We start from the raw sequence: 21,119 nt of genomic DNA on the forward strand, positions 1-21,119 counted from the left end.
CACAGATTTTTTGGTTCCCCAGTACCTATAAAAGTTATGTTTACATTACTGTAGTCTATTAAGTGTGCAATAACATGTCTAAAAAAATGTACATACCTTAATTAAAAATAATTTATTGCTAAAAATGCTAATGATCATCTGAGCCTTCAGTGAGTTGTAATCTTTTTGCTGGTAGAGGATCCTTGATGTTGATGACTGCTGACTGATCAGGGTGGTGGCTGAAGTTTGGGGTGGCTGTGGCAATTTCTTAAACAATAAAGTCTGCCACATTTTACCTACAGAACTTCTTTCAAAATTGGAGTCAATACTCTCAAACCCTGCTGCTGCTGCTGCTGCTGCATCAACTAAGTTTATGTAATATTTTAAATCCTTTGTTGTCATTTCAATAATGTTCACAGTACCTTCACCAGGGTAGATTCCATCTCAAGAAACCACTTTCTTTGCTCATCCATAGATGAGCAAAGTTTTATCATGAGATTGCAGAAATTCAGTCATATGTTCAGCCTCTACTTTTAATTCCAGTTTTCCTGCTATTTCCACTACATCTGCAGTGACCTCCTCCACTGAAGTCTTAAGCCCTTCCAAGTCATCCATGAGGATTGGAATCAACTTCTTACAATCTCCTGTTAATGTTGATATTTTGACCTCTTCCCATAAATCATGAATGTTCTTAATGGCATCTAGAATGCTGAATCCTTTCCAGAAGGATTTCAATTTACTTTGCTCAGATCCATCAGAAGAATCACTATCTATGGCAATTATAGCCTTATGAAATGAATTTCTTAAATAATAAGACTTGAAAGTTGAAATTATTCCTTGATCCAAGAGCTGCAGAATGAATGTTGCATTAGCAGACATGAAAACAACAAGAATCTCCTTGTACATCCCCCTCAGAGCTCTTGGGTGACCATGTGTGTTGTCAATGAGCAATAATATTTTGAAAGGAATCTTCTTTTTCTGAGCAGTGAGTCTCCACAGTGGGGTTAAGACATTCAGTAAACCATGCTATAAACTGATGTGTTGTCATCTAGGCTATGTTGTTCCATTTACAAAGCACAGGCGATAATAGTTTAGCATCATTCTTAAGGATCTTAGAACTTTTAGAATGGTACATGAGTATTGGCTTCAACTTAAAGTCATCAGCTGCATTAGCCGCTAACAAGAGAGTCACCCTGCCCTGTGAAGCACTGAAGCCAAGCATTGACTTCTATTCTCTAGCTATGAAAGTCCTAGATGGCATCTTTTTCCAACAGAAGCCTGTTTCATCTACATTGAAAATTTGTTGCTTAGTGTTTAATGATCTTAGCTAGATCTTCTGGATAACTTGCTGCAGCTTCTCCATGAGCACTTGCTGCTTCACTTGGTACTTTTATGTTATGGAGATGGCTTCTTTCCTCTTACCTAATGAACCAACCTCTGCTAGCTTTCCATTTTTCTTCTGCAGCTTCTTTGCCACTCTCAGCCTTCAGAGAGTTGAAAAGAGTTAGTACCTTACTCTGTATTAGGCTTTGGCTTAAGGGAATGTTGTGACTGATTTAATCTCTCTATATATTATCTATCTATCTATCTTCTACATATTCTCACTCTCTCTATATATATCTGGACCACTAAAACTTTCTCCCTATCAGCAGTAAGGCTGTTTTGCTTTCTTATCATTCATGTGTTAACTGGAGTAGGACTTTTAATTTCCTTCAAGGACTTTTGCTTTGCATTCCTAACTTGTCTTGCTGATGCAAGAGGCCTAGCTGTTGTTTTGGCCTCTAGGCTTTCAACAAGGCTTCCTACACTTAGAGGCCATTTTAGGGTTATTAATTGGCCGAATTTAATAATGTTGTGTCTCAGGGAATAGGGAGGCCCAGTGAGAGGGATAGAAGTAGAACAGTTGGTTGGTGGCGTAGTCAGAACACACATAACATTTATCAATTTGCTGTCTTCTATGGGCATGGTTCACGGTGCCCCAAAACAATTACAGTAGTAACATCAAAGATTACTGATCACCATACTAGATATAATAAAATTTAAAAGTTTGAAATATTGTATTACCAAAATGTGACACAGAGACATGAATTAAACACATGCTGTTGGAAATATGGTGTTGATAGACTCGCTCAATGCAGGGTTGCCATAAACCTTCAATTTATAAAAATTGCAAAACACAATAAAGTGAAGCATAATAAAATAAGGTGTGCTTGTAATAATTTTGTAAACTTTGAGAAATGTGTCTTGAATAATAATTTCATCTTCAAATGAGGAGGCAGCAGCTGCTGTATAATGCTGAAACAACCCCTTCAGGAAACATTCAATCTTAAGTGCAATTGCCTTCCCTTTTTAGTTTTAAATGGAGAAGTTTCTATACAAAGCTGTTTACATAAATATTCAGCTGTTTACCTCTGCACACAAGGTAGAAAAGCAGAAACCTGATGATCATTCAGGAACACTAAACAGACACCAGCTCAAAAATGATGAAAAATTTAGGGAAAGACTCAACTTCAACTATCTACATTAGCCTAATCCATTGGTATTTCATAAGTAATTTCTTTTTAGCAGTAGAGTGTCATAAATTTTCAGATGATTTTCTTGAAAAGTATAAGTTATGTCAGTTAAGTCATAATGGATAGATTATATTCCATTTTAATGCCAATATGCTCCCTTGGTCAGAAGAGAAAGGCCCAGAGATGCATCTGGTTTGGGCACCAGCATATTACCTGCAATCTTGTTTATCTGTGTAGCAGTCTATATTTTCCAATAGTGGCCACTGCAAGACTCTGAGAAACTTTTCACTTCCCTGTCAAGAGATGGAATCTATTTCTACTCCCATGGAACCTAAGTGGCCTTTGTAACTGCTTCAGTTTAATAGAACATAGTGGAGTGATGCTGTCTGATTTCCTAAGGTAGATCATGAAAGGTTCCTGCTTTTCTTTCTCTTGGGTCATGTGCTGAGCAGTGAACTGGTACAGAAGTCTGTCTACCCTGAAGCTATCATGCTGGAGAGACCACAAACAGAGATGCCTGAGGAGCCCAGCTGTTCTGTCTTCCCAGCTAGGCTCCAGACATGTAAGTGGGCTAGCTTCAGATGATTCTAACCCCCAGCCTCTAGGCCAACCCAGCTGATGCTGAGGCGAGCAAAGATGAGTTGTCCCTGCTGAGCCCTGGCCAGATTGCAGAATCATGAGTCAAATATACATGGTTGTTGCTGACATTAAGTTTTGGAGTGGTTTGTTATGCAGCACCAATTAACTGGAACAGGAGGGACATTGAATGCAAATGTCATCCCTTCATCTACCCAAAGAATAAAAGACAGAACCACAAGCCCAAACAGCAGGATTTCTTAAAAACCAAAATGATGGCACTGTATTTTACCCAAAAAGCGCAAGCACCACTTCTGAAAGTTGAATTTGACTTAGGATTCACACACCTTTTGCCACTCACCAACAATGCCGATTAGTGGATATGTATGTAAATGTATTATTTGCAAAAAAATCCTTTATTATCTTTGCTTTTAATCTTCAAAAGATCGCTGATGCAGGTTAACAGCCTCTGCTTGTTAACAAAATTTACTCAATTACCGTATCCACCTTTCATTTTAGGCTGTAATTTATGTTGGTGCCGACAGAGTGATATCAGGTGTCCTCAAATTCAGTGGAAACAAAATGAAATCACTGGGCTCTACATATTATCAGCTATTGACTATTAGTGGAAAGAAATCAGATTTTAGAGCTAAGTAAAATCCCTGATCACTTACTGTGTAGCCCTAGACAAGCTACACAACTTTTATTGATCTGTAAAATGGAAATAATACCTATCTATTCACAGGGTGGTTACAGAATTAAATGAGCCACTATATATAAAATACTTAGCATGCCCGGTATATAATAGACAATCAACAAGTTTCCTTTCCTTGGCACTCTTGGCCTTTTTCATTGAATGAAAGGCTAAAGGAGAATGAAAGTCCCTAGGTTTGCCCCAGCTAAAAGAAGCCTTCCCAAGAAAGTCAGGCTCTGCTTCCTGTCCGTGAGTGATGCTCCAACACTTGAAAGTGGGCCTCCAACCAGAGCAGCTACTGGGGCCCTCTCTGGGTTTGTTTATTGTAGTTATTGTTTTAATGGAAAATATTTGAGCAAATTTAACTCTGCATCCCAGCTACTGCTTTTTCTTTTGTTACCATGCATTTTCACCATCAAAGAACTAATTTAGTGGTTTTTTTTTTTTGGGTGGGGGTGTTGGTGGGTGCGGAATCTTGCTGTGTCACCCAGGCTGGAGTGCAGTGGTGCGATCTCAGCTCACTGCAGCCCCTGTCTCCCAGATTGAAGCGATTCTTGTGCCTCAGCCTCCTGAATAGCTAGGATTACAGGTGCACAACAGCACACCCGATTAATTTTTGTATTTTTGGTAGACGGGGTTTCACCATGTTGGCCAGGCTGTTCTCGAACTCCTGGCCTCAAGTGACCCACCCACCTCAGCCTCCCAAAGTGCTGGAATTACAGGCGTGAGCCACTGTGCCCAGCCTGTTTTGTTTTAAATAGGAGGTCATTGGGGACTTTATGCCAGAGAGGTATCTGACCTGAATTACTGGCCAGCTATATTAAGGAGGCAAAAAATTAACAGGTAACCTATGGATTTTACATGTTTGGCCAGCAACCTCAATATATGAGCAGACCAAATGACATTATGGGAAGAACAGAGAATCAGCTATCCCTCTGGGTATTTTTATTTGTTTCAAGCTTAACCTCTAAGTGAACAATGAAGCTTCCTGAAGTGGACAGAGCACGACGGAGAACCAGAGACCAGCCTCACACTTGCTGTGGGATCTTAGGAAGTAACGTTGCAGGCCTTTGTTTCTTCATCCAAGAAACCATGGGATTAGAGTAGATGATCAAACTATGTGATGACCAAAAGGCCTTAAGATCATCTAGTCTACTGTTCTCACTTGACAGGTGAGAAGTGAGGCCAAGAACAATTCAATGGCTTTCTTGATGTCACATTCCTTGCAGCCAAGAGACTTGGGACTGGCATCCAAGGTTTACAGGCAATAAAGATCCTCTTTCCACGAAGGGTTAGCTGTCTCTAAAATGATTTGATTCTGATGGTAATGAGGAAGAAGCACAATATGCATTTCTATTCAGGTTAATTTAAAATGATTCGACAGGTCAAATATTTATTTCCTAATTTCCAAGCTAACTTTCTTGCTAAGGGAGGACTTGGAATTGTCTTGAACAAGGGCCCATTCTTAGGTCATCATTCTCCAGACCTGAAAAAGCAATGTAAGTGCTTTTCACTTGATATATTCAAAACAGAGTGGATGAATTTTATCAGTGATGTCCCTTGCAGGTGCCAGGCACCCAACAGAAAATGACAGACTTCTGTTCTCTTTAATCTATGAGTGATAGAGTTACTGTTATACTATGTGCCAACCAAGTTTCAGACCCAAGCAAGGTGTGGGGCAAAACTTCTGGCAAGGCTAAGTCTTTATCTATCCACCTGATATTTCTTAATTCTTCCTCTTTAGGGAACAGATAAGTTCTTTAAGGTTCACAGGTCTGATTCACCACAGAGTGATTATATTAAAGAATCCTGATGTGCCCAAAGCAAGATACCTACCTAGGTGAACAGGAAGTAAAGTTTCTCGGCCCAGCCACTCTAGAAATCTGGAGCAAGGGGCAAAGGAAATGTTTCTTATTCAAATTAACATAAATCAACAACATTGACCTTGATATACATGATCTTAATTAAGAAATAAACTGGAATTTAAACATTTGAATGCTGCACTAAGGTATCATAGAAATTAAGGCCAAATGTGGAAATTGAAACAATGAGAAAGATAAAGGGGGCCTATAACCAGGAAATACACTGACGTAATGGAAATGAGCCAGCCTGGAGTGGAGGACAAGGGGAGCCTGAGGGAGGCAGACTGTCAAGGTTGGCATGATTTTATCTGTTGGGGAGACAATGAGGGGTGTATCTAGGAACAAGGGTGGAGATAGTGTGGTCTACCAGACAGATAACTCCTTGCCAGGCAGGTACTAATATAGCCTGAATGGAAACTTCCTTTTAAGAACGTCAACTCTTTGTCTGTGGTTCCACACTTATGAAATAAGATTCTCTTCCCATCTGAGTTCTCACACAGGTCTTCCAATCTGAGACATGTGGGAGTGAAGGAAAAGGCTAGAGAAAGCAGTCCTTTCTGTGCTGTCCAACATGGCAGCCACACCACAGGTGGTTACTGAGTGCTTAAAACGTGGCTAGTGTGAATAAGAAACCGAATTTTATTTTAAATTTTATTTAATTTTAATTAAAGTTAAATTTAAATTTAGAAATGGACACTGATGCAGTTACTGGACAACTGATATGCATGTTTGGAATGACTTGGATATGTGAATCTACTTTTTCTACTGTAAGTTTTAATCTAAGTACAGATCAAGTATTGTCCATGAAACTTCAGTGTCCCAATTGAGATGTGCTGTAAGTATAAAAATATGCTTACAGCACATCTCAATAGGATTTTTAAGACTTTGTATTTTAAAAATGCAAAATATCTCATTAATAGTTATATTAATTATAGTCAGCCCTCCATATCCATGGGTTCTACATATGCAATTGCCCAGTATTTTTAAATAAATACAACAAAAAATAATACAGATAATATAGCACAACAATTATTTACATAGCATTTACATTGTATTAGGTATTTTAAGTAATCTAAAGATGATTTAAAATATATGGGAGGATGTGTACAGGTTATATACAAATATTTCATTTTATATAAGGGACTTGGGCATCCACAGATTTCGGTACCTGTGGGGAGTCCTGGAACCAATCCTCCATGGATACCAAGGGACAACTGTACATGTTGAAATAATATCTTGAATATATTAAGCAACATAAAATATATTGTTAAAATTAATTTCATGCTTCCTTTTATTTTTTAATGTGGCCACTAGAAAATTTAAAATTACATATAAAGCTCATACTTGAGGTTTATATTACATTTTTATTGGACAATGCTACTCTAGATTCTGGAGGGTCTAGATAAGACCACCACTTTTTTTTTTTTTTTTTTTTGGGACAAAGTCTCACTCTGTTGCCCAGGCTGGAGTGCAGTGGCGCTATCTCGGCTCACTGCAACCTCTGCCTCCCAAGTTCAAATGATTCTCCTGCCTCAGCCTCCAGAGTAGCTGGGACTACAGGCGCCTGCCACCATGCCTGGCTAATTTTTGTATTTTTTTAGTAGAGACGGGGTTTAACCATATTGGTCAGGCTGGTCGCGAACTCCTGACCTTGTGATCTGCCCACCTTGGCCTCCCAAAGTGCTGGGATTATAGGCGTGAGCCACCGCACCCGGCCAGAACATCACTTTCTTTAACAAAAGATTATAGTAGTATATACTTGGGCTTCTTTGTCAAAATCATACTAGGGTTCACCATGTGAAAAGCCCAAGGATAGTCTTTCTTATTAGATTATTCTCTCCCAGTAAATTAAAATTTGGCATTTGGTTTACAAATTTGCCTCAGATTAGTTAATTGATGTCAGTCAGCCAGCATATGGTCAGTTGTAAAGTAAAAATGACATTGGTGTTCCAGATCAAAGGAACTGATAGAGGGAGACAGCCCTGAAACAAAACGGTGACTATAATTCAAATATTTGAGACTAAATATCACATCCCTTTAGTCTTCTTTTACATGACCACAAAAATAAACCACATAAAAAGGAAAGAAACAGCAATATATAATCCCAACATATGCATTCTGAAGAAGATACTATTTTAAATACCCTCTGAACATAAATCAAATATATGGCAAATGATAAATTTATATATACACTTCATATGCACAAGTAAAACTTTATCCGTTAAAGAAATGTTCCTTAAGATTGTGATCTAAAAGAAAACATTTGTTCTAAACCATACTGACTGACTGATAATTAAGCCTGTCATTATCATAGCATGTACCCTAAGATCTGATACTACCCCCAACCACCCCCAAAATTGTATTCAAATGAGAGCAGCATCCATGCTTACACCATTTAAATGAGATAGGTGATAGCTATATCACCTCTTATTTTTGGAGCTGGATAACCAATTAATCAGAAAAGTTAAATAGCACATTCAAGGTTCAACACTGGCTAAAAGCCACTTATTTCCACTCAGACCCTCAGCTGTCATTCTGGAAGCTGCCACCAGATGCACAGGGTGCTTGCTAATGCGGCAGTAAAGCCCACAGAGGGTCTCTTCAAGGTCCAAGGTTTCACACAATTTGGTCAACTGTGCTTTTTTCCCCATAAATCAGAACTTGATAAAAACTATTATTCATGAACAAACATTTAATTACTACCTTAAGAGCTAAAATAAAGGCATACTCTGACATAATATTTACATAAATACAAAATACCTACCTTCAAATTAAGTATCTCTTCCCACTAAATTGCCCTGTTTTAAATCTCCATCTAATTCATTTCAGAGTCTAGTTGGAATTCTCCCTGAGTTAATTCGGGATTGTAAATTCTCCAAGTCTCAGATCTTCAGAGTAGCATAAGAGCTCCCCATATAATTTTCCTGAGTTAATCTGCTCTTTATTTTCCCCACATGTTTAGCTTCACATGGCATCTAGGGTCTCATCTGCTCCTGCCTCTGCATGGCTTGCCTCCGCTCTACTGCCCACTCTGGGTTCCCATTCCTGAGCAGAAAGAACCGTAGATGCTGCCGTCTTGCTCTCCCCACTCTGTGGTCTTGTTCCAATCAGGGAAACATTCCTATGGCAACCAACACACACCACCATCTCACTCCCCTTCTCTGAAAGTTCCCTATTTGCCTGGCAGACGTTTGGCAAGGATGCTGAATTACTTTAACTTGCCTAGCAACTACTAGCCTGTTCCAGCCCCTCTAAAAGGGGTTGGCTTTTTGTCACTTATCTTTTAAAACACACTCAGGGGCTGGCTGGCTGGCTGTGGAAAGGGCAGCTGCCAAGTCAGCCTCATTGGCCTGGAACACACACAGCAGTTGGGCAAACTGGAGCCTCTTCTTGCCCCAGGGTGAAAAAATGTCCACAGGCTTGAGGCAATGGCACGAGTAGACAGCTCTGAGGGTCCCACCCTGGGCTAACACCAGGGGAATTTTAATTCTAGGAGAACCTCAAATCTCCTTCACCTTCAGCTATAAGAAAAGTAAAATTACCAATAGCTGCCTCCACTCAGAATACCAGGTTTATCCCATTTTGTCATGTACTTCAGACCTTCTGGTTTTTATTTAACAGGCTGGAAACCAGCTGTTTTAACTTACAGATTGTAGTTTATTCATTTAGGTTATTTTGGTGTCAGGAAACAACACAGTCCCAAATGACTGATGCTGCTTTCTGTATTTTTTTCCCCTCAGTGAATTCTAAAGAATACTTGAAGTATCTATAATCTAATCTGGGTACCCTAAGATGAAATACTTCTTCTAATAATCCATATAGGTGGAGAAGCTTGAACAATGAATAAACAGTTTATTGAGCTCTTGGCTTGCTCTGCTGATAGGATTCCATGCTTGCCTGGTGCCCTTTCAGAACAGAAGCCAACAGTGGGTGCTTTCTCCTAAAAGCAACCAGTGAGATAATCAAGTCAGGTCCTGGAGAAAAACTAAAGCTACTAGATAGGCATTTCTACTCCTACCTGCAGCCAACTTTCTTCCAAAATGAAAGCAAGGCCACTGTTGCAGAAGCAGAGAGTTGCCAATTTAGGCCGACAACAGAACTGAAAGTTGACATGGGTGGACACTATCTTTTATGGACAACTATTTCCTGCTGGTAGGGTGCAAAAGACCCACTTTTCTATCTTTGCAACCTTTGAATTTCTTCTAAAAAGAGGCTTCTTATTCACTTCCATGGCTCTTCAAGAACAAAGACAATTTTTTATTGCCATTTCCTATTTCAGGGATGACACACAGTAAGTGCTCAGTAAGCATTTGCTGAAATGAACCTTAAATACAGCAGCAATAGAATGTCAAAATAAGATACTATTTTCACTTACTGTTATTTACAAACTAAAATTTTTGTCATATTCAGTGTTGACAAGGGTGTGGAGAAACATGACATTCTTCTACACTGTTGATGGAAGTATAAATTAGGGCAGCCATTTTGGAGGGCAATTTGCCAATATTTAGTGATGCTAAAAATGGACACCCTCTTTTACCAGTAATTCACTTGCTTTGAACGTATCCTACAAATATACTTACAAAAATGCAAAAAGATATATACAAGAATATTTATTGCAGTATCGTTTGCAACAAGATAAAACTGGAAAAACGTAAATGTTGATAAACAGAAGGTAAGCTAAATTATGACAAACCAATGCAATGGAATACAATATAGCCATTAAAAATGAAATGGATTTATATATGCTGATGTGAACAGATGTCTAAGGTATATTGCTAACATATCCACAACAGAATCCATATATGTATCCGTACATACACATATAAGCATAGATGTGTGTTATATGTGTATAGGTATTTATGTATATGTGTATGTGTGCTTGTATGCAAATAGAACATTAGGTCATTTCTGGTAGAATTTGCAGAGACTTAACAGTGGTTACCTTTAAGGAATTATATTTAGGATTGAGACAATAGGAAGGAAGACTTTTATTTCCACCTTATAGCATCTTAAAATGTTGACCAATTTTTTTTTTTTTTTTTGAGACGGAGTCTCACTCTGTCGCCCAGGCTGGAGTGCAGTGGCACGATCTCGGCTCACTGCAAGCTCTGCCTCCCGGGTTCAGGCCATTCTCCTGCCTCACCCTCCCGAGTAGCTGGGACTACAGGCACCTGCAACCACGCCCAGCTAATTTTTTGTATTTTTAGTAGAGATGGGGTTTCACCGTGTTAGCCAGGACGGTCTCGATCTCCTGACCTCATGATCCACCCGCCTCAGCCTCCCAAAGTGCTGGGATTACAGGCATGAGCCACCGCGCTCGGCCAATGTTGACCAATTTTTAATACAAGGAATGTTCTACTCGTATTTTAAAAACATGTTAATAATTCATAATTGCCTTTGTATTATTAGATTTTCCAAAAAAATATAAAGATAGCAGGTTATTTTTACCATTCAGGTATCCCTGTGTAACTAATATGGGGGTCTTTAAAACGATCCACAGCTCTAGCAGCAAGCAAGAAACTACAGAAATGAAAACAGCAGGTCAAATAAATTGTTTATGAAGTTTATACTTTTAATGTGTTAGACATTAGTACCTCAAAAACTTTATTAAAAATTAGAAATCATATTAGGGCTACATAAATTAAGATTAAAAATTGTGCAAATCCAAATACACATTGAATTATACAAAAAACATATTCCTAATGCTTGAGTCATCATTTTTTTGGAGGTAGAGGGAAAAGAGAAGTAACTCCTGCTGCTAAATTAGAAACCAGAAGCCCCAGAAGCACTGTACATATATAACAAGAATTAAAAAACTGGATCCAAGAATTCTAACTGATGTTTAATCAAAGAAAAATACAGAAAGCTGCAAATGTGTCTTTCCAGGGGCTGATTTAACCTACAGAGAGGGACAACCGAAGAGAAACTTCTCTTCTTCACTGGCAACTCAATAACAAGAACATGGAAACCATGGTATAAAATTTTTTTCAGCTTACGAAGGTTAGAAAGAACACTCCATTAAAAAAATAGAGCATTGCCCTTCATTTCCACATATCCCCAGCTTCCCAAATATTCCTCCTTTTTTCTTACAAACTCGAGAGAAAAAATTTCCCTTGGTACTCATTATAAAACCCCAGAATGCTCTTGACATTGCCATTTTAACTGTCTATTGTTCTCCTAACTCCAGGAAATCTCTGAAAGCCAGACATAATGACTGTTGTGATGATTTTCAGTAACAAGTGAAGTTTCCTGTCAAAAGAAGTGCTCTCTCCATTTTCATCATATGTAAAACAAGATGCTTCCATGAACACCTTCATAGACAGATGAGCTTCTCTGAGACCCTGAAAATGTACTACAAAGGATGAAAGAACGAATCAAAATGACAGATAAATGTGTGGGAGTTTTTCCCTTTTAGTTATAGCAAACTGTGATTTATTTCCCAATTAGCACTGATTCTTTTGTCAGAGACCTGGCTTTTTGCTCTAGAGCTGTCAAGAGCATATTCTAGATATTGATTCAACACAGGAGCAAAAAATAAATTAGGAGTTGGTGTTTATTTGGAATACTCTAGATCCTAGACTAAATGGACTGGCTATGAAACATGTTCTATTATAACACTCCTCCATTAACTGCTTCAGGTCCCCATGATTCCAAATCTCCCATTCAGATTGAGAGGCCCTCATCTTTAGTACAGATCTACTGGCCAGACCAGCAAAAGAAAGGCAGCTTGTTTCTGAGGGAAGAGTCCAAGATCAGGATTCAGAAGTCCTGGGTTCAAGCACTGTACAGTCCTTAACCTGCAGAGCTGATGAAAGCAGAGACTCACCTTCATCTGTCTCACTTCTATGAGAGCAAATGGGGAGGGATGTATCAGATCAAATGAGATAACATATTGATACAGTTCACAAATATGGGATGCCAAAAAGACCTTATCATTAACAAGAGCAAGAGTTTGCCTTTTTGAAATTGTGTTACACAAATATATCCTTGTGTGACTCAGTTTTCTTACCTGTAAAATGGGAATAATAAAAACAATCATTTCATAGATGCTCTTAGATGCATGCATCCATGCTTTTTATCATTTGCTCTATCTATACTATCTATGCTAGGCACTCTTAGAAGAGCTCTTAGAAGAGTGCCTAGCATAGATAAATAATAAAAATATTAGCTGTTACCTTTGGTACAAAGCTACTTTATTTACTTAGAAGTGTAGATCCGTAGTACCGCAGATATTCAAAATGTGACAGAAGTATAACAGTGAAAAATCAGATACAAACATAAAGAGGGATGAGCTACACCCAGAGCATCTGCTTTGTTGCAATAGTGGTCTAGTTAGGCATAAAGCAATAACCATAGGAGGATGGCTGGGAAAGGATTTGAACCAGGCACACAGCAACCCAAGGTACAGTAGGAGGCAAAGACTGTATAATGTATCAATCTCACTTTTAAAGTTAAGGGGCTTGAACGCTAAATGTGAAATGTACAGAGGCACAGACTTCCTCTGACCTCTAGGTCTGGCTGATCCATAGTAGGTGTCCCTCAAACTATTTGAAAAATGAGTGGATAGATGGGTTGAACACACTGCTTTCAATACAATCTTCTCGCAGAGTTCCTATTATAATACAGACTGCTTGATATTAAAAGGCGTCTACACGAAAGGCAAAGGAAAACCCAAAAGATGTCCACTCATGCCTTAATTCATTAAATACTCAGTATTCACTATATCTCAAGCATGGTACAGAAGTTGTTTATGAATAAAGTCTAGTTTATGCAATTACAGGAATCTAAAGTTTTTAGAAGATGTTGGACTCTATCTTGGGCTGGAATCTAGTCATAGTGGAAATAACTAATTACATTCCTCTCTAGTTGGTTTCTTATGGGCAGCTCTTCTGTAAGTACAAGCCTTAGTGATGCTATTTATGTATCAGGACACTTCAATCTTAAGAAACTAAAGGAAAATAGAAAATCTTTTTCAAAAGGTTGTAATTGTACCAGATGATATGCAAGAGATTTGGGGGCACGTAATTAATTATAATAATGCCTTACAACAAATTTATACTGATGGAAGGAAGACGTGTGACAATATTGAATTATGGGTGAGTTTTTTAAAATGGAGTTTTATTAGAGTTCAAATTAAATGCTAATAAAACATCACCAAGAAGAAATCCTCCTAGGACTACTTTAATGATTAGAATCACTCATAATCAGTAGATAGTTAGGATGCAAATAGATGCAAGTAAGGCATTTGAAAATGGCCCTTCCTCTCAAGCAGGCTAAATGTTTCCTAGCAAACTTATTTACACTATTCATTTGCTCTGTGGTTCCTTTCTTCATAGATAAAACAAAGTAAACTTCAGAGTTACCCTGGAGAAATTAAGAACTCTGAATTAATGAGGTACAAATGAACGTCATTATTGAAGAGAGAATCAGGGTTCTGTCAGATGACTGCAGCCAGCTACATCTGGATTTATTTTTAAATGAGTGTTTATACTCCACTGTTCATCCAAGTTCTAATGAGAGGCTCTGTCTTTGCATACAAAGCAGGAAAAAAACCGCTGAATGAAGTCAGTGTGCTGAATGGAATTGGAGAGTGGGTGGAAGGGAGTGCCTACTCTTTTTTTCCCTCTTTTTTTTTTTAGCTGTTACTTCTCTTTCTCCTCCTATCTGGTATTCTTTGATACACTCTGACAGCTTGTTCAAACTGAGGAGCCTAAGAAGGATCCACCTGACAACCTAGACTCAGGAAAAGCATACGTGAAAATGCCGTTTCCAGCCACTGTATGATCATCAGTCCTCGGAGAATGGTGCTAGTACATTTCCAAAGTACTTCAGTGGCTGCAAAATATGTTAACAAACATTACCTCATTTGATACAACCACCTGTGGCATAGGAAAGGCAGGTGTCTTCATTTTACAGGTAAGAGAGGTTAATGACGTGATCAAGTCCACGCTATTAGAAAAAGAGCCCAGCATCAAGTCCAACCTTCTTACTATTGGTCTGTGGCGATGTTCCCACACTACACTTCCTAAGTAAATAATCATACATCTTTTTACACACCCCCTATGGTAAACTGAAACCCCCTGACATCTGATTCACTTATGTCTGTGGGAAGCAGAGCCCCGGGCAGGAGAACCACCAGTGGTTCAGCCCGCAGCCTCACTGTGATTTCACAAAGGACTTAGTAGCTTCTGGGACAGCGATTTTTCAGGTGTCAAGTGCAGTTTTAAATGCATCTGCTTCTCCACTGGGGAAAAACACAATCTGGTAACGATACCTAAGGTAAATCACCTGTACTAAATTTTTATTTCTTAGTAAATTTTGGATATTCACTGGGGGCAGGTGTGGCTAGGCTTGTAAGGATAAATGAGAGGCAACTGAAGAGTATTTTGCAAACACAAAACTTAAGACAAATGCTTAAACTACCTCCCAAACTTTGAATGTTATCTTTCCCTTCTTCTTGGAAAGAATAATTCCATAAGTAATGCATTAACATGAAGGAGATTATTTTTTCAATGAACACATGGCAAAAATCTGATAAGACTATTAATATCAGTTTAGGTTTGGGGAACTCTCAGGACTGGAAAATCTTAAGATGATTTTAAGACTATTACCATTGAGTAGTTTCCACACCTGGATGGGCATAGAAATCCCAAAGGAGGGCCCCAGAAACCAGACAACCTACAGTAAGTACTCTGCCAGTCCCCAGAAGTCAGAGAACCTAGTGTAAGTACTCTACCAACTCCTAGAAATCAGAGAACCTAGAGTTAGTACTCTACCAACTCCAAAACCAGACAACCTAATAGAATGAGTACTCAGAAGCCTGTTAAGTCCATGCTATTCCTCCCCGCAAAAAGGCCTCATAATAGATTCTAAAGAAGAACAGTTTTAAAACAGCTTCCCCCCTCTCTGGACACCTACAGAATATTGTGGATTGGAGAGCTGCAAACCTTACCCAGGTGCTGATTACTCCAAAAGGCAACTGGGACTGTTCAAGAGAAACAGCAGCCAGCAACGGGGGCTTCACGGACATTTTGAGAATAGTGACTGACACCTCTGATTTTTTTTCCAAACCCGGTGCACCCAATCCAACCTCAAAAATCTTCATTTAACATTTACTGTGTGCAAGACATTGGTGGCTCCCGTCTTCTTACTTTGTATTTAGAGTAAAACATGACAACTTTGCCACAAGCAAGCAAACACAGACCTCTTAGCAGAAGTGAACCTCACACCTTAGCAGAAGTGAACCTGTTGAGAAGGCTATCGAGGAAGAACCTGCCGGGTCAGCAGTGATTACCATGGCAACAACAGTCAATGGCACTCTAATTTTCAGCTCCTAGTGCAATGATCTGAGGTCTGAGTCTCCCTTGGGAGGTTTCTGTTGGCTTTTATAAGCAGCCTAGATAGACTTGTTGCTTCCATTGGGCAGTTCTGGCAGAAAGGAATGTACTCTTTATTAAAGGTTGTTCACAGTCCAGATACAAAACAGAGAATAAAGATTCTGAACTCTATTACTCACTGATTGACTTGCTTTTGAGCAGTCATCAGAAACTGTTCAGCTCTAGCCTATTAAAAGCCACTAGATCACTCACATGGGATGGTTTCCTGGTACATGAGATCAAGTTTCAACCTCACTTGTTCCATTGAGAACTAATATTTGTTTGATGCTGTATATTCTATTTTTAGAGTAAACTATCAGCCTATGAAATGGTCTGAATACACTAAAACGATTTCAGCATACCAAGTCAAAATGTGAACTGTTTGAATTAAATGCAGATAAATCAGGCCGGGTGCGGCAGCTCATACCTGTAATCCCAGCACTTTGGAAGGCCGAAGTGGGTGGATCACCTGAGGTTGAGACTTGGAGACAAGCCTGGCCAACATGGTGAAACCCCGTCTCTACTAAAAATACAAAAATTAGCCAGGCACAGTAGTGCACGCCTGTAGTCTCAGCTACTCAGGTGGCTGAGGCAGGAGAATCGCTTGAACCCAGTAGGTTGCAGTGAGCAGAGATCGCGCCATTGCGCTCCAGCCTGGGTGACAAAAGCGAGACTGTGTCTCAAAAAATAAATAAATAAATGCAGATAAATCAAAATACAGATATATTTTCCTTTGAATGCACTGGTACACTGGTATCTCATATAGTTGACAATAAGAGTGCTTAGCAAAATATGTTTTGGATTATGCTGAACCCAAGTTAATTTATAACTTGACTGGATTTGATGATCTGATATTTGCCTTGAGGGGAGAGTGTCTTCGAGTTGGAAGGCATCTTAGAGATAACTTAGTCCATCTTCATAGACAGGGTACAAAAAAAGCATATGTAATATGCCTCCCCCATTTTATTCATTTATTTATGTAAATAAATACAAGAAGTCTTCAAAAAGTTCATGAAAAATGAATATTAAGAAAAAACTATACATGGATTTCAAATTTTTTTGCACCAAAATAAACCCATACTAAGTTGTTATAACATATCTAAACATGATCTAGTTTAAGGCACTAAGAAGTATAAGACATCAGTTTGCAAAGTGCCCCTATCCAAGCAACAAGAATTATGCTAAAATTGAAGGGCAAACATCAAATTTACTGTGATTCTTGGGTGGAAGAATGCTGAAATTATTGATGCATCACAAAATGTTTACAAAGACAATGCCCCAAAGAAATCAGCAATTTACAAATGGATAACTCATTTTAAGACGAGATGAGATGATGTTGAAGATAAAGCCCACAGAGGCCGACCATCCATTTACATTTCTCTCATTACTAAAGACTTGGAGTATCTTTTCTAATACTTGATGGCCTGTGAAGTTTTCTCCTATGTAAACTGCCTGTTCAAATCCTTTGCTCAAGTTTTCTACTAATAACATGTATTGCTTTAAAAATAACCCTCCACCCCCACTGGAATCAGTTGAATAAGACAGGCAACAAGAACTCACACATGAGAACAGATGGCAATGATTCCATCCTTTGAAAATGGCAGTGACTCTACAGTCAAAAGTGAATTTGAGACCTGTGCAATAACAGGGACAGCAACAGCTAATGGTTGCTAATGATGTTATGTGAAATACCTGATATAGTGCCTGCATATAGCAGATATTCATTAAACACCACTTCCTCCCCCTATCTTCTAAGATTATCACAACAAATCTGTAAGAAAGAAAAAACATATATTATTTTTATTTCTCTTTAATGGATAACAAAACTGCCTAGAGGCATGGCCTTTCTTGCCTGATCAGTGAGAGAGGCATGGCTAACTCAAGTGCTACTGGTTCCTCCCTTCATTTCTACTAGCAGTATAAGCTTGGAAGTAGATAACCTGGCTTTGCATTCCAGCTCCTCAACTTATTAGCTGACTGGCTTTATGAAAGAAGTCACCTCTTTGAACCTCAGTTTCCTCCCATCAAATGGAGTAAATAATGATGGCATTTTCCTCTTGGGGTTAAGCATTAAATAGTTCCATATAATCCATGAAGAATGATGCCAGGTACCTAGTAAGTGCTCAGTGAGTTTTAGCTGCTGCTATTATTATTATTATTATTATTATTATTATTATTAGTCAGCTTATCCTTGGTGTGTGGGAATTGTGCTAAATGACACTGTAAACAGTCTTTTATGAATGTCCTCCAATTGTGTGGTTTTTAGAATTCATTTTGAAAGGTTAAAGATTATACAATAGCATATGAACACTTAATATATCTTAAATATTGGATTTAATTCTAAGTATTTTTCATAATCCATTTTTTCCCAATTTGGCTTAAGAAAAATCTTGAAAGATAAACATTGAAGATTTTCATTGTCAAGATTATCATTTGTTCTGGGTCCCAAGGCAGTTCCCAGGGTCTTGTTTGTTGATTTCAGGATGTGGCTGCATGTACTGGACATTTCTCAGCAGATTCTGCATATAGAATGATTGATTTCGGGGCTTTCTAGATGTTCTACTCTTTTTAGGTCCACTTTGGGAAAAAAAGGAAAGGTACTAATTTTCTGGGGTGTTTTTCCCAATGTATTCCTTGCATCTCGAGTAACACATCTGAGGAATTCACTGACTAGATAAAACAAAACTGTTGGAAAATGGGCCTCCATACAAAATAGGCTAGCACTTTTGTTTTCTTTGTACAAGGGTTATTCTTATTCATATTTCTATCCATGGAAGACAGGATATTGACCAAAGAAATAAAGCCAACTGGTGGTAACCGTGGCCTGAATACAAGCAACCCTCATTTTTCTCAGCTTTAAAAAATAAAATAAAATGAAGGCAGGAGGCAGGGAATCAAATCAAGCAAGTGTGACAAATGCTGGCATAAAGGAGAGCAGCAACAACAACAGGAAGGCTGTCTGGAATCTTAAATAAGAGGTCAAAACTCAACGAATTACAAAAATCAATACTATGGTACTAAAAGAACAGTTGGGAATTCTAGCGTTTATGTTACTGTTCGGTTACATTATGACTCGTCAGCGTCTCCTGGCTAGTCATTGTTGCTTCTGTAGGCCTCACCTCATTGTAAGATGAGGTGTGAGATAAAATACACTCTCCTCATTTCCTACTTGCCATAGATTCTAGGGTTTTATAGTTGATACCTAAATGTAGATTTAAAACAAAATTTCCTACATGCTTACATTGATGCTATCATACTTACATGAGCGGTGTAATTTATTACTTTACATCATCCCAGCAGTTCTGTTAGTGGTGGCTCATCTAATAACGGCTCATCTCTTTGCAACCTGAATGCACACATAAGACTCCAGCTGCCCCTCTAATTGGAAGACAAGGATTTCACTTGTTGTAAACAGCCAGGTGCTCCCTCCAAGGACATCATTTTGATTATGCTTTTTCTAGACATGGCTTCCCTGCAAATGTAGGCTCAAAGATGTAGAGCTACTTCTTTCTTCATGTGAAAGTAGTAGCTTCCCTTTTTTTCCCAAAGTGGACCTAAGATCATCGCACTAATTAGAACATCCGGAAAGCCCCAGAATCAATCATTCTGTATGCAGGATCTGCTGAGAAATGTCCAGTACATGCAGCCACATCCTGAAAATCAACAAACAAGATCCTGGCAACTGCCTTGGGACCCAGAGCCAATGATTATATATATACACTTCATCAAACAATACAGAGCCAGTTCAACAGTTGCCACACCAGTCAAGGAAAATCATCAGTGAGAAAATGAATAACATCCAGTCATCAGTGACTCAGCCTCTATTTGGCTCAACTCAAGGGTAGGGGTGGGGTGAGGACATGTCATCTTGACAAGGCCATTTTGATACATTGGATATTTTTGATTTGGCCTAAAATTATTATTTGTCTTGTGGGGCTGGAAGGAGGACTTTAAATGTTTATGTTTCTTAATATTATTTAACATTTTATAAGAGCAATGATATAAACATGCATAAAAGAGTCATCCTCATATGGCTCATCACTCATAGGTGACCATCAGTATTTAAAAAATGAGAAGGTGGGTGGAGGTTTCCACTCATCCTCTGAGGATTGACTTGTCAATTCTTCTATAATGCTTATTTTGAAAACATGAATTTGCTTCAACACAATTGATATATTAGGGAACACTTTAAGTATAATGCAAATGTTGGGTTTATGCATGATTTCATCCATGAGAAACACTAGGTGACTGCAGAAAACCACACCCAACTGAACCAAAGCAGGTGCACATGCCTCTAACACCTATCAGATACCTAATTCACTGAGTGTTATGAGCCACCCATCCATCCACACTGCTGTTACAACCTTCCTTCCAATTTCAGGAAAACCCTCCTTCCACCACTTCATAATAACTCAAAAGCAGCAACCTTTCCAATGTCCGCTTCCACAAGCAAACTTAGTGGGTTTTTTTCAAGGAAAAATGCCATACTTCTTGTAGTCTTTCTTATGTGTTCTTTAACTATTTAACCATATTAACAGTGTTACCATTTTTATTAGGCTTATTTTTGTTTTAATGTTTATTGACAAAGTTTTTAAATGTTGTGCCACTAAGCCCATTTTAACCATAAATCTTGTGGGTTTTGTTGCACAATTTTGCATAGCATGGTGATTCTCAGAACACTTATGTCACTTTATAGCAGAACTGACTATATCTTTCTGCAACTTCAGTTCTCTGATTTCTCCCTTAAAACAGCACTAGCCAAATTAATTTACTCTCAATTGATAAACACATTTGACTGCATAATTATAGAACCCATTCTGCTTCCTATTGGAATATCTAGGTGCTGGACAACTGTAATTTTTATAGGCCCCTAAGTACATTAACATTGTCTGACCAATCACCATGTGTGAATAGGGTTGAGGGAAGATAAAAGAATGCTTGATTCATGTGATGATCCTTATTCTCAGTTCTAGACGACACAGAATTTTAGTATTCTTTATACATGTTATTAAACATCAGAAAGTTTCTTTATAATAATAGAAGTTGGCATAACTGAGACCCCCTTGGAAGCTAATGTTGTCACAGGTTTTTAACAAATATCTTTATTATGTTTTGCTGA

General features: G+C 38.5%; 1 protein-coding gene across 4 annotated transcripts in view; it reads right to left on the bottom strand.

Moving 5' to 3' along the window:
• The window catches only part of TMEM108 (transmembrane protein 108), a 370,555-nt gene that overhangs the window by 270,786 nt on the left and 78,650 nt on the right, over positions 1-21,119 (bottom strand). The window contains exon 1 of one of the 4 annotated variants that reach the window (XM_030816818.1): positions 8,389-9,303. The exons of 2 other annotated variants lie outside the window; for them this stretch is intronic. The gene's annotated coding sequence lies outside the window, so the exon portion shown is untranslated. Of the gene's footprint in view, positions 1-8,388; positions 9,305-21,119 lie in introns of those variants that run through there. One more of the 4 variants, XM_012508338.2, reaches the window with a different exon arrangement.

The sequence above is a fragment of the Nomascus leucogenys genome, chromosome 8 (genome assembly GCF_006542625.1).
Source record: "Nomascus leucogenys isolate Asia chromosome 8, Asia_NLE_v1, whole genome shotgun sequence".
NCBI lineage: Eukaryota > Metazoa > Chordata > Mammalia > Primates > Hylobatidae > Nomascus > Nomascus leucogenys.